The sequence below is a fragment of the Hylobates moloch genome, unplaced genomic scaffold (assembly GCF_009828535.3).
Source record: "Hylobates moloch isolate HMO894 unplaced genomic scaffold, HMol_V3 SCAFFOLD_8, whole genome shotgun sequence".
NCBI lineage: Eukaryota > Metazoa > Chordata > Mammalia > Primates > Hylobatidae > Hylobates > Hylobates moloch.
In genome coordinates this window covers 49,231,334-49,244,561 of record NW_026652283.1, presented here as the reverse complement: position 1 = coordinate 49,244,561, position 13,228 = coordinate 49,231,334, and the positions used below count along the sequence as shown (strand labels likewise).

The 13,228-nt window shown below is 47.9% G+C and overlaps 1 protein-coding gene across 14 annotated transcripts in view; it reads left to right on the top strand.

The window, feature by feature from the left end:
- LOC116473135 (AGBL carboxypeptidase 4) overlaps positions 1 to 13,228 on the top strand; it is a 1,494,771-nt gene that overhangs the window by 1,316,716 nt on the left and 164,827 nt on the right. The gene's annotated exons all lie outside the window — the stretch shown is intronic.

The window sequence follows — 13,228 nt, the reverse complement described above, 5'->3', positions numbered from 1 at the left end:
AACCCAGGTGTCAGGACATTTGCCCAAACTTCTTTAAGTGACTTCAGGCTCCAGATCTAGAGAAGTTTCTGTCACTGTTCTTTCTGTATCTTTATTCTGGGTATGTCTCAAGGGCCAGAATTAATGGAGTAGGTGAATGGTTACATAGTGTGATTTCAGGGATACTAAGGAAGTTGCTAGAAACCCCTAATGCTGTTTCTATCTGTCTGGTCAGTAGTGAAATCTCTCAGCTACAGATCCATTCATCTGGATTAGTTTTTGAAGCACTGGAAAAAATCACTGGACCAGAAGTCAGTAGATGGGGACCCAAGTCTCATCTTTGCCTCCTACTTGCCATTGTATTACCACACTTCTCTCAGCCTCACTTTACCTATCCGTAAAATAGGAAAGATAATGCCTGCCCTTCAGAATTGTTATCTAGGTTAAGTGAGACCTAGAGAGTACAGCACTGGCACCTGGCAGGGGCTCCATAAACATGCCTTCCTTTCCCTAGCCTTTCAGTAGGAAGAACAAGGTGGATTCTCAGGGCGCCATGCTGGAAGTCACCAGCAGGTGGCAGCACGGGGCATTTTCATTCCTTCCTTTCCTAATGAACCAGGTGGTGCTTTGGTGCTGTCCAAAGATGAACCCGGGCCATGGTGAGCTCCCTGGCCCTTCAGAATAGTAAAGCCTAGACAATCTTCTGTCTTGCTTGGTGAAAAGCAGCTGAATCCTCTACTGGCAGGGGCTGAGTTGGTGACAGCTACAGAATATTACCCAATTCCCCTGCAGATATAGAGACATGTCAGCCTCACCCCTGCCCTCAAGGAGTATTCAGTCTAGGGAGGGAGGCCTGGGTGCATGTGGCAGGCGATAGAGGGGGAGAAGGGGAGCACACAAGCTGTGGGAGTGAAGCGAGGGACACCCACCACTGCAAAGGGTGTCAGCAAGGGCTTCCCCAGGGAGGAGGGGCCACGGAGAAGGAAGTCAGGGACACTGGGACTTGGCTAAGATTTTTCAAGGTCTACCCTTGATTCTGTGTGCTTGAAGCACAACCACCTCTCATTTTCACTAGAGACCAGGTTATCTATGTAGGCCACATTACTGTAATTTCTATAAACTCCTCAACTCTCTCTCTTTCTCACTCCGGTGATGCCTGATCTCCCAACAGATGCTCAGTGAAGCCCCTCCTGGGAATATTTGCATCTCCTCAGTCCTGTGTCCCGCTTTTCAAGTGAGCAAGCACTTGGATATTTCTTCCTGCATTGGTGACCACAGATGGTGGTGGTAGTGGTGGGGGTGGTTTTATAGAGGAAAAGACATCAGGCAAGGAGTCTAAGGCCCCAGTAACTGTATTTGAAGCTCTATCCTCCCACTGTCCAGGTATGACCTTGGGCCTCATTTCCCTTTTTGTACAGTAAGGTTGACCTAAAGGTCTTAAGAAAGCTCCTAGTTTTAACATCTAACACCCATAGATCCTTGCAGGTCCTAGATCCACCTTGCTGAGTGACCTTGGGAAGGTCACCAACTCGATGACGGGGATCCTTCCAAGCTCAATGTGAGTGACAAGTGTAATAGTGCTTTGGAAAATCTTCGTGATCACCTGATTGCTCACGTGGCCTCTTGGGGGGAAGTGGAGGCAGGTTCAGATGTGTGTGCATCCCCCACAGAGCCTGGCTGGGCACCTGGCAGCTGGCTACTTGAGGGAGAGGACACACAGAGAGATAAAATATCTCTAATATTTCAAAGACCTCCTTCCCCAGCTGTCCTGGGACAGAAGAAGCACCCTGGTTCTGTGGGGCCAGGACAGGGTCAGGGCCAGCGCAGACAGCCTGTAGCATTAGAAGGTGGGCTTTTGCTCCTAATGAGAAGGCCCTTCAACCAGGGATGTCTAAAGATGAATCCAGGTGGCTCTGAATTCTCTGGCCATGCAGGCCAGTGGGTCAAGTGGAGTCCACTCTTGGTGAAGAGTGGGGATGGGGGTGTAGGGGGTTTAGGGGCTGGTGGTGGTCTAGGCTAGTACTTACCAAACCTGGCTGTGCTTAGAAAGTAAAAGTCTGTCTTTGCAGCACCTTGGGGATGTGGCTTAAAGCTTGGTATTTTCATAAATGGGGGTGCCTTAAAATGGGTCCACCCACAGAATTTAGCTGGCCTCCTCTGAGTCCCTCTCATTGAGGCCAGTGTTCAAACTCTCATTCCAGCACTGCTCCCCTGTAGCAGCCACCTTTCTGAAATCCGTGCAAAGCTGTAATAGGCCGGTTCGCTGTCCCAAACTCCCTTCCATTCCAAAATAGAACTGGTTAAAGGGAAGGGGGTGGGGAAAGGTGTAAGTCAGATGCATTTGAAGGAAAGCAGCTTTGAAGTCCTGAGGCCATTATGTTAATGGCATTACTCAATTTCTGGAAGCAATCCTGATTAAATATTCATTGGCTTTGATTATACTGAAATTAGGGCTAAAGCGTGAAGTCAAATTGAGGGGAATAATGGCAGTGTAAATAATGCATGGCCTCTAAATTGAAAACACCAGCTTGTGCGGCCCCAGCTCTCCCCCCAGCCTGCTTGTCACTGTGCCATTTGTTTAGAAGGTGATTAGTCTGACGTGGGCATCTTTCACCAGCTGGGGAACTAGGAACTGGAAGGCTCTCAGGGCTCTGTGTGTCTCTGCAAATGCAGGGGAATTGAAGCAGACGCCCTCCAGCAGGGGACTTTCTCCCGGTCAGGAACCTGAAGTTTAGAATCTTGGTAAAGCCCCGTCACAGAGTCCTATATTCTCTGAGTGACACGGTCATGGACTCTGAGAAAAACAGAATCTCGTGCCTTGAATCTTCCATAGTGTAATCCTTGAACAGAAAAGAGCCAGTAGGGTGGGGAGGAGTGCAGCAGGAGAGAGGTTAGAATAACCAGGTGAGGTTTATTTAAATTAATGCGGTCAAGAGACAGAAAGGTACATTGGTGATTATAAAATGGTGGGATGAGTTCTGTACAGAGGTGTGTGCAAGAGGCTGCTGTGGGAATTCAAAAAACGACTTTCATTTGCTAGAGGGGGTTATTGGGGATCGGGCAGCTGAGTCAGAAGAGGAGAGTCAGGAAAGTTTCAAGGGGTCTTTCTAGATAGTGTCTTATCATCCTCTGGACCTCTAATGCCTGGCCCAGGGCCTAGCACAGAGTGGAAGCTGATGGATATTGGTAGGATAAATGGATGAATGAATGCCTAAGCATGATATTAGGGAAAGAGGAAGCAATTCTCCTTGCTCCTGGAGGAAAACTGTCAGTCTCAGAAACATGAAAGGACAACTGCAAGAAACTAGAGCCCCCAGTCACCATGCGCTGACTTTGCGGTGGGCACTGTGCAAAGTACCAGGATTGCATACAGCATCTCATCTTATTTCTTCCAGTCTTATGAGGAAGGTACAATGATTATCCCCATTTTGTGATCAAGAACAGCAATACTTTAAAGAAGTTAATTTGCACACACAGCTAAAGAAGTTAAATGACATGCACACCTAGCAAGTAGTGAACCTGGCATCTAAATCCATGATGCTTTTTTTAAAACATTGTCAGTAGTTCTGCATCTCCAGTGATAGTCAGATGCAGATATTCATATCCTCTCTGTCAATCCTCACCCATCCTTTCCTACCCACCACCATTTCTGTGCTGCTGTAGGATTCCTAAGAGGTGAGGTACACTCGTTTGTGTACCAGGACTAGGAGGACAACTGCCTGTACATGTGTTAGTATATCAAGAGTCCAGGAACGCAGTGCCAGTGAGAGCTGCCACACCCCAAACCACAGGCTCTGCCGTTTTTTGTGTTTTTTTTTAATTGAATAGGGAAAAAATCAGGTCAGGGGACAGAGCAGGTACAAAGGCAGAATGTAAGAAGGGCTTGTGGGTCCAGGGACTGGGGTTGGTTGAGTATAGCCCATGCAGGTCAGGGTAAGTCAGACTCAGAAGCCAGATCCAGATGCAGAAGCCAGAAGCAATTCTGTGGCCCTCTGGAGCCCTGCCCAGTACCCGGCAAGAGGGCTCACTTCACCAGGCTGCCTCCCACTTTCCATCAGGGCAGAGCCTGAAGTCACGGAAGGCTGTCAGTGCCCTTCCAGGTTTCCTGCAGACTTAGAAAGGGGTTTTATGTTTTGGGGTCCATGGCTGTTCTGTGAAGTGACCGAGAAATGGATGTCACCAGGCTTGTTCTTGGAGCCTTCCTTTTGGCCAGCAGTCTTGCGAGGAAGTTGAACAGCGTGGGTGCAATGACCTGCCCAGCAGAGCGCCCCACCTGGCAAGGCACAGGGATGAGTTCAGGAGAGCTTCCTGCTGATTCCAGGCTGCCTTGCACGAAAGCGCGCCCTGACCTGTCTACATGCACACGTGCCACCATGAAATTTCCTTTTGTGGCGTCAGCCGACAGGTCAGCCCGGAGACCACCTGGCCAAATGGGCTCTGTGACAGGGAAAGCAGATCAGCCGCGGGTCAAGGACCCTGGGAGTGATTCTCAGTTCTTCCACCACCGTGTTAAGCAACTGGGACAAGAAATGTAACCTCTGGTTTATCCTGGCTTCCTCTCTGTCATGTCGATGGTGAGATCGGACTAAATATCTCTCCTGTGCAAATAGTCTTCAGATACACTCCCTTTCCCAGCAAATACTCACTAGGCACTCAATCTACACCCAGCCCTGCCCGGGATCGGGGGACTTGCTGAGGAGATTAAGCAAGGACAGACAGATAAGGATTAGAATCAGCGCTTTAAGAAAGGAACAAAGAGCTTTGAATACTCAAAGAAATGAGTAAGTATCTCTGGTGGCCTACATCAACAGTGGGAGCTGCAAAGCCAGATGACCTAGGATTGAATCCTGCATCTTTCTTTTACCAACTCCGTGACCATGGGCCAGTTAATAAGAGTTCTTACCCTTCCCGCATAGGGTCATTCAGAAGATTATATGAAGTAATCCAGGTAAGAAACTACAACAGTGCCTGGCAGAGAGTAAACACTCAATAAGCATCAGCTGCTATTGGGGGTGTTGCGGGCTTCTTACAGAGAGCACTATAATTCCCTCCTAATCCATTTCCCTGGGTAAGAAGAGGAGAGGGTGAGAAAGGATGGAGGGAGAGAGAAAGCCAAAGAGGTGGTCACTAGCCTACATCTGATACCTGCAACGTGTCAAGCTCTACAACAAACACAAGCTCTTTTGACTTCCTGGATCACCCCTGGATCACCTGTATAGACAAGCTGACTGCAGCTGAAGCCCTGACCTGCTGAATATCACAGTCCTCACGTGGGTAGAATCAGGATTTGGATCCAGCTCTGCTTTGATGGGAAGAGGGGTCCTAGTTGTGTTTGCAAACAGACTGTTTACTCCCCTTATGGTTCCGTTGGGGGTGGCCAGCCCACGCTCCTCTCCCAGACTTCTTTCCGCCTCTTGCATTGCTCTCTGTGTGGGTGAGTCGACAGACAGGCGTGCACAGCCTTTCCAACTCCCCAGCATTACCTGCAGGTCCAAGTGGGAGGCTGGCATGGCAGACTTCCAAAGCTCCCCAGCGTGCCGCCCCCAGTACTGGCTCTGGAAGCTGTCAGTGCCTCTTTAGAGCTCATAATTAACTGGACGCCTGGCTAGATTTTGTTTCATTCTTTCTGAAAATACCACTCTATGCCATTAGTTGCTTCTGTGCTGTCACATCAGGGATTTGGTAAAGGGTCTCTCACCCCCTTCCCCCTGTATATCTACTTCCTCTCTCCTTCCTCCCTCTTAGACTTTGAATGGGAGGGAGGGAACAACCTGATTAGAAAAATCTTCAGAAACTTGTTTTACAAGAAAACTTCAGATTCTTCCTAATAGAATTGCATAGAAGGGAAAAAATGGCGTGGACTCTGATATGACAAGTGTTGGAGTGAGTTTCCCAAAGGAAGAAAGACCCAAGTTGGGCAGAGTCAGGAGGATCAGGCCACAAGGAGGGTGAGAGAAGGTAGGTCCAGTAAAAGGCAAAGCAAAGGCACAGAGGCGAGGCACGGGCTCTTGTGGGGCTCAGGTGAGAGATTCCTCTGGCCCTTGGCTTCTAGGCAGGGCTGGTATTCTGAGAGGAGCAGGGGAGAGGAGGGAGGCTGGGTTCCAGCACTAACAGCTATGTGAGGCTGGGCAGCTGTCTTCTGCTCTGGGTCTATTTTAGAGGGCTGGTGTGAAGATATAAATGCATGGTGAGTGTGAGGGTGCTTTTTACCCCATAGAGTTATGCAAATGATCATGGCAGTTGGAATGAACTGTGTAGAACAAGGGAGGAGATACTCAGAGGTCTCCAACCCCAATTTCTCACCCACATGACTCAACTCCAGACAGCCCAGTACCTCCCTGAGTGAACATTCTCATTCTCAACGCTCATGACATTACGTCCATCTGCCGTGCTTTCTGCCTCCTTTCTGCCTTTCTGAATACTCTTCCTTCCTCCAGCACTCCTTTCTCCTGAAAGTCTTCCCTGATTACTCTAATCCTATGCTGTCTAATACACAGCCACTAGCCGTGTGTGCACTTAAAATGTGGTTCTTCCAATTGAGATGTGCTGTATGTGTGAAATAATACAACTGAAATTCAGGCTTATTATAAAAAATAATGTAACTATCTCACTAATAAAAATTTTAATATAGATTATATATTAAAATATTTTAAATGGTAAAATTTTATATATATATAATATATATATACACACATATATGATTTTTTTTTTTTTTTTTTTGAGAGGGAGTATCACTCTGTCGCCCAGGCTGGAATGCAGGGGCACCATCTCAGTTCACTGCAATCTCCAGGTTAAAGTGATTCTCCTCCCTCAGCCTCTGGAGTATCTGAGATTACAGGCATTCACCACCACACCTGGCTAATTTTTGTATTTTTAGTAGAGACGGGGTTTCACCATGTTGGCCAGGCTGGTCTTGAACTCATGACCTCAGGTGATCCACCCGCCTCGGCCTCCCAAAGTGCTGGGATTACAGGCGTGAGCCATGCCTGGCCTAAAATAAAACATATTAAAATTAACTTCACTTGTTTCTTTTTACTTTTTTAATAGGGCTATTAGAAAATGTAAGATGCCACACTTAGTGCACTTTGTGGCATGTGTATTTCTTCTGCTGGGTGGTTCAAGTCTGGCTTTAAGCTCTTTGCTCACTCTCCTACCTGACTAGGATAGATTTCAAACATTGATTATGTTCAAATGAGGCTTTTCTACTTATGTCCTATTTTGTATGGAAAAATAGGACATACGTAGAAAAGGTCCTTTTCCTGTTAATACATCTTATATGTGAAAACATCTTATATGTGACTTGCCACTAATGTCAGTGTGACCCTTAGTGGGACTCAGCCCCTCTCTACAATCTGTTTTCTCATCTGGAAAAGGAGGGGCTTGAACACTTGGTCTCCAGTGGTCCTTCTTTCTCCGACATCTGATGGCTTATTAATGAATCCTAATCTTTTCCCTGTTTTAATGTAAAACCTTGGGAAAGTTGCCTCCTTATTTTTGCATCTATTACATGATAAAACTGAAACTCTCTGCGCCCCCCACCCCATCCTCCAAATCAAAGGGCATTCTGGGAATCAAAGGAATTGATGACTCAAACTTGGTCTTCCAGCTCAGCACACACTTGGTTCTCATGACCCTCCAGTCCAGTGAAACTAATGCAAGTCTTCAAGGCTGGGGCCTGGATGGGCCTTGAGTTTCTCCATTTATTCAACTAGCATACAATCACTCATTTAGCAAACACTCTGAGAACCAGGCCTGGGCCATGTGATGGGCTCCACGGTGCAGGAACAGACTTGCTGCCCTCTTGCCCTCGAGGTGCTGATGGTGTAGTGGGGAGACCCCAAGCAACAATAACGAGTTATAGCAGTGCAGCCCATGCAACCACTCAGGAAGGAGGGTTGGTTCAGAGGCTTCCAGACCAGGTGTCACCTCTCCTCCACAACAGGAGCGATTTTGTTTTTTCTTTTGAGACAGGGTCTCTCACTCTGTCGCCCAGGCTGGAGTGCAGTGACACAATCTCGGCTCACTGCAACCTCTGCCTCCTGCGTTCAAGTGATTCTCCCACCTCAGCCTCTCAAGTAGCTGGGACTACAGGTACATGCCACCATGCCTGGCTAAATTTTATTTTTTAAAATCTGACTAGCCTCTTCACCCTTCAAGTCACAGGCCGTCTCATCCCAACACACACAGTACCTTCGGGATAATGAAAAAACTTTCTAACATGGTGTGATAAGTTCCCTTTAATGGGCAGATATACCCATTCCCCAGCTACTGTGAGTGACGGCTACCCTCTTCATTGAAGATTTCCCCAGCCCTAGTGCCTGAGCAATATTTGTTAAAATAAAGAATGGAAGGAAACAAAGGAGGAAGGGAAGAAGGACAGAAGGAGGAAGGGAGGAAAGAAGGAAGGAAGAAGGAAGGATGGAAGGAAGGAGGGAGGGAGGGAGGGAAGGAAGGAAAGAAACAAAAGAAAAGAAAGAAAGAGAGAGAGAGAAAGAAAGAAAAGAAGAAAGAAAGAAAGAAAGAAAGAAAGAAAGAAAGAAAGAAAGAAAGAAAGAAAGAAAGAAAGAAAGAAAGAAAGAAAGAAAGAAAGAAAGAAAGTAGGTAGGTGACCGTCATCCATACTACAGCCTCCTCACTGTCTGGCTTGTATTGCAGCTGTCTGGGCCCGGTCCTTTTCCTGTTAATACGTGCTGCTGGGCTTTCCGAGTATAAGGACTCCATGACAGGGAGTAGATCTTGTTTCTTTTCTTTTTTTTTTTTTTTTGTTTTTGTTTTTGAGACCAGGTCTCGCTCTGTCACCCAGGCTGAGTACAGTGGTACAACCTCCACCTCTTGGGTTCAAGCAGTTCTCCTGCCTCAGCCTCCTGAGTCGCTGGGATTGCGGGCGCACGTGCACCACCACAGCCCAGCTAATTTTTGTATTTTTAGTAGAGATGGGGTTTCACCACAATGGATCTTCTTTCTGAATGGGGATCCTGCCTAAATGTCCTAGATGCTGGTGGGTTCTAGATGTCTACTGCCTAATAGATGCCAAGCTGGGCCTGAGGCTCAAAAGCAGAAACTTTCATCCTGATCCTGCTCCCTGCAACTGACACCCCCACTTCTTCCCACAGATGGCCACAGGCTCCCCTTCCCTCTTGTGTCTCCTTTCTAGAATTTCTAAATTCTAAAAAAAAAAAAAGAGCCCTGCAATGCTCTTCCTGGACCTGTGGAGTTTCTCTGACCAAACCATTTTCCACCCACAAGACCTTGCTTGCTTTTTGGTCCAAAGCTGGGAGGTCTTCCTCAATCCCAGGAATGCTCTTTGTGTCATCTTCTGTGAAGATGCTAGCAGTGGCTCAGCAATGTTCAGACCTTTCCTGCAGTGTAAGCAAAGGGAATGAGGCTTGTCTTCCAATACTGGGGGAGTCTGGGTCCCTACCTAGAGGCCAAGGACTGCATAACATCCCAGTATCATTTCTCAGCAACAAACACTCAGCAATGTCTTTGTTGAATAAATGGGTGCATGAAATGGAGCAAGAGCTAAGCCTTAAAGACAGGCAAGACACCTTCAGGATTCTGAGGCAGTTGGACACATTCTGGATCCCAGGTGGTGCACCAAGGGTGGAGGCACAGAGACGAGGAAGCAGGAAGGAGGAGAGCCCTGGAAGCTTAGGGAGGGCTGAGAGTAGAGAGACCTCTAGGTCCCACCCACCAGGAGGACCAGCCCAGACTGAGTGGAGTGAGAGGTCCCCAACTCCATCATCTTTTCCAACATCTTTACTTTCTCACGATCCGCTGAGGGACCCTGTGAATGCAGTGGCATAAATGTCTCCTTCCTGCCTCCTTCCTTCTCTTCCTCCTTCCTTCTCTCCCTTCATCCCTCCCTTCCTTCTTCCTTGCTTCCTTCTACAAATATTTAATACCTACTGTTCTAGGTTTGGGGGATACAGCAGTAAATAAGATGACAGTTACATCTTTCTAAAGCATATATTCTAGTGAAGGAAAAGAAAATAAATATATACACATTGGGGGCAATGAGTGCTATGGAGAAAAGACAGCAAAGGAAGTAGCTGGAGGAGGAGCTGCTGCTTTGACGAGGGTGCTCAGGCACGGCTCTCTGCAAGCTGATGCTTGAGCAGAAACCTCAGGGAAGCCTGCCAGACCTGCGGACAGGTCCGCAGGAGCAGGGCCTGAAGGCGGGAGTGCCGGCCAAGAGTGTCTTTCCAGGGCCTGCCACAGACCCCTGGTCCAGGGCCTGCCACAGACCACCCCGTGTAATCACTGGAAACTCTGTGAGCACTGAGGCAGCAGATCACATGAGTGCCCCTATTTCACAGGAGGACAGTGAGGCTCAGAGAGGTCAGGAAGTAGACTCAAGGTCACACAGCTCCTGGTCAGCAGATCTGGGTTTCCAGCCTGGTCTGTGGGGTTTTTCCACAATAGCCTCGTCAGCCCCATCTGAGATCACCAGACCAGAACATTTCATTTGCATGGATGGCCTCTCCCCTCGCTCCCTGCCTCCACAATTTCTCTGAGAGGTGAAGGAAAGTGTGAGCACAGGGCCTCCCTGCATCAGCCTGTGGGGGCGCTGCAGCACAGACTCATCACCTGCTAACAGGAGCACCCGCCCACCCACTGCCCGCCGGGGCCCTTTCTCCACCACCTCTCCTCTCCATGCAGCAGCCCTGCTCCGTCCCAAGCCTCACAGTCTCTGGACACCCATTTAACTTTTTAATTGATGCCAGTGGTTGGCAGCTCCCCTGGCCTTTCCTCCCAGTCCTTTCTCTTTGCCCCCTCCTCTTCGTTTTCCCTTGCTCTCTGTGTGCCTGCGGCGCTGTCTCTCACCTTCTCCACATGGGTCTGGTTCTCTTCTTGTGCTTCATCTGCTGCTGTTTGTCTGTCTCTGCCTTCATGAGTGTCTCCCTGCCTGTCTGTCCTTTACCTGACTGCCCCGCTGCCCCACCCCCTGCCTCTCTGTGTTAGTCCCCCCTCCCTATGAGTTTCACTGTTCCTGCCTACAAGTATTACCTGGTACTGACCAGACAGCTAAGCCTGGTGTGAGCCCTTACACATATACACACACTCAGGGGCCTGTCAATGCAGACAGGCAAAGGGCAGCCCCCAGTCCTTGTGGAAGGATCTCCAGAGTCGCTCAGGATGGCCTTGGGGCAGAGTCTGGGCGCTGACTAGGCCCTCAGAAGTTGCTGAGTTGAATCCTACACTGTGTGGCTAGATGAGGACACTGGGGCTTAGAGCGAGGAAGTGACTTCACCAAGATCAAGCAACTGATCCATGGCAGATCTCAGGACCTCTAGAGGCCATGTCCACCAAACTGTGCATGGCCGAAAGTCCCCACCGTGTGTCACAGCTCTTTGGGGGCCTTGTCTGGGTAGAAAGAGCTAGACCTGCCTGTCCTTCTTGTATTCCTTCATCCCTTTTTTCTCTTGTTTCTTCTTTTCTTCCTCCTGTCTTCCTTTCTGTTATCCTTCTACTCATTCAACACATTTTCATTGAACACTTCCTATGTTCAAAGCATTGTGCTCTCTGCTGAACGATATAATGGGTGAGCCAGAGGTGGGAGTCCTAATCTTATGCATTTATTCAGCACATTTTTCTTACCTGCTACTATGTGCCAGGCACTGCTCTAAACACAGTTGAGCAAGACGAAGTGCCAAGAGCATCCATCTAGAGAGGGAGGCAAAGAGTTCATTAACAATTTGATGTGAGCTTGCTTCAGCAGAGGAAGTAAGCCATGCATGGACTGTGGGGATTCAGAGGCAGGGCACCTAACCAAGGTGAGGGGAAGGAGACTGCAGGTAAGGCTTCCTGGAGGCGGTAATAACTAAGCTAAGACATGAAGGACCAGTAGATCCTGGCTGTGTTATTAACAAGCTGAGTGACTTCCCCTTTCTGATGCTCAGTTTTGTCATCTGTAAAATGGGGATGGCAATGGCCATCTCATAGGGATTTGGAGGGGATTCAAGGAAACAGTTACATAAAAGTCAATTGACCATACTGAGCCTCAGTTTTCTCATCTCTAATATGGGGGCAACAACAAGCCTAACTCAGAGGGCTTTTGTGAAAGGCAAATGATGCATGACAGAGCTTAGTAGATTCTAAGACGCTGCTCCACAACAGTTTTAGTTGTGACTATTGCCATCATCATCCAGAAGTTAAGGCTGGTGATCAAGAGATATTGGCTCTGACTTCATGGGAGGGAAATTTGATTTAATTATTTTGGTAATTCAGTTTTCATTTTCCTGCTTGCACCCCTACTTCCTAGGTGAAGAAAGGAGACACCATTTACTAAGAGTTTCCCATATGCCAGGCCATGGGCTAGTTCTTCATATGCCATCTCCTTGTAATGCTTATAAGAGTCCTCCAAGGTAGCATTTCTATGTCTTTTTTCAAAGATACAGCAATAGACTCTAATTTTTCAAAGGCTGCACAGCTAGGAGTAAGTACTGTCAGTTTTCCACTCCTGGTGATATGGAGGGGTGGAGGATTAACCCGCCTGCCCTCATGGAGCCCAAGGCGTCTTGTTCTGACAAGGCCTCCTGAGATGATGGGTATGGGGGGTCATGGACTCCTGGAATGGCACAGGCAGAAGGCTAATGAGAAGTCTTCTCATCTAATTCCTAAGAAGGGACAAGTGAGACCTAAAGAATGAATTATACTGATACAATGAGATAGTAAAACATATCTGTAAGATTTTTAAGCCTCCACGGCTTACAATAAAAATGTGTTAGGCCCATGGGCATTATTTTTTAATTTAAAAAGTTAGTTTCCAATACTTTGAAATTAGAGATTTTATATAGAAGTCAAGGTCTCATTTGACTGATTTGAATTTGAAAAATTCTGTGAAAGGATCATGGAACTTGGGGCCTCATTCCTACCAGACAGTTCCTGGCAGTTGCTGAGGAGGGCTGGCCCCTCCAGACAGGCCGTGTGCACCATGCACCATGTCTCTGCCCCAGCCTATGTCTCCTGAGTGTCTGCTCCAGTCCTTTACTCACTTGCCCTGCCTCAGGAGCCATTTGCCTTCAGAGCTCCTCTTGCACAGTGTTTTCCCAGGCCTGAGAAGTGAAGGCAGGAATCGAACTGGGCCCTCTGATTACCCGTTTCTTTCCACCACAGCAGGGTGCTTTATACAGAACATTTTGTAGGAAGTCTAGATTGATTCTGCCCTAGTTAGGTTTCCTATAGTCTAGCACCAAAGTAGTTTTCCTTAGATTCTCTCTTTTCCTTATTTTTAATGGATAAGATC